Raw genomic sequence first — 524 nt, forward strand, 5'->3', positions numbered from 1 at the left:
GTGCTACCTGACTTTTGCACAGATGCATCAGAGGTGTGAGCATATATTTCATCTCACCAGGGGATGCAAAACCTGCCCTAGGGTTGGCCAAAACCAGTCTGTGGAGTGTTTCAGAAGCTGTTTTGGTGATGTTTTGTTCAGGAAACTTTTTTTTTGGCTTTGTTTTTGGCTGGCTTTTTGTAGCAGGAGATGTAAACCTGCTGTCATTTTAAGGAGTTTTTCAAGCTTGCTCACTCTCTGCCTCAGTTATACTGGGATTGACAAGTCTGATTTTAGTAGGAGAGGTCCCTGACTCCCTGGGGTTAATGCTTTCCTGCCACACTTTCCTCAGCTCTGAAGTGGAAATAAACTCAACTTTAGCAAACATGTTTTCTTCAAAGTGTTCCTTTGCCATTTGACGTAGAGAGATATTAAATAAATCAATCTGCACTCAGGTAAACCACTTCCACAATTAGTCATATTTCATTTTCCAGGTATCAGAAGATCTCCGGACTAAGCTGTAGAGCACTTCAGGAAAACCAGAA

Source organism: Lonchura striata, chromosome 2, assembly GCF_050655825.1.
Source record: "Lonchura striata isolate lonStrDom1 chromosome 2, ASM5065582v1, whole genome shotgun sequence".
Lineage (NCBI taxonomy): Eukaryota > Metazoa > Chordata > Aves > Passeriformes > Estrildidae > Lonchura > Lonchura striata.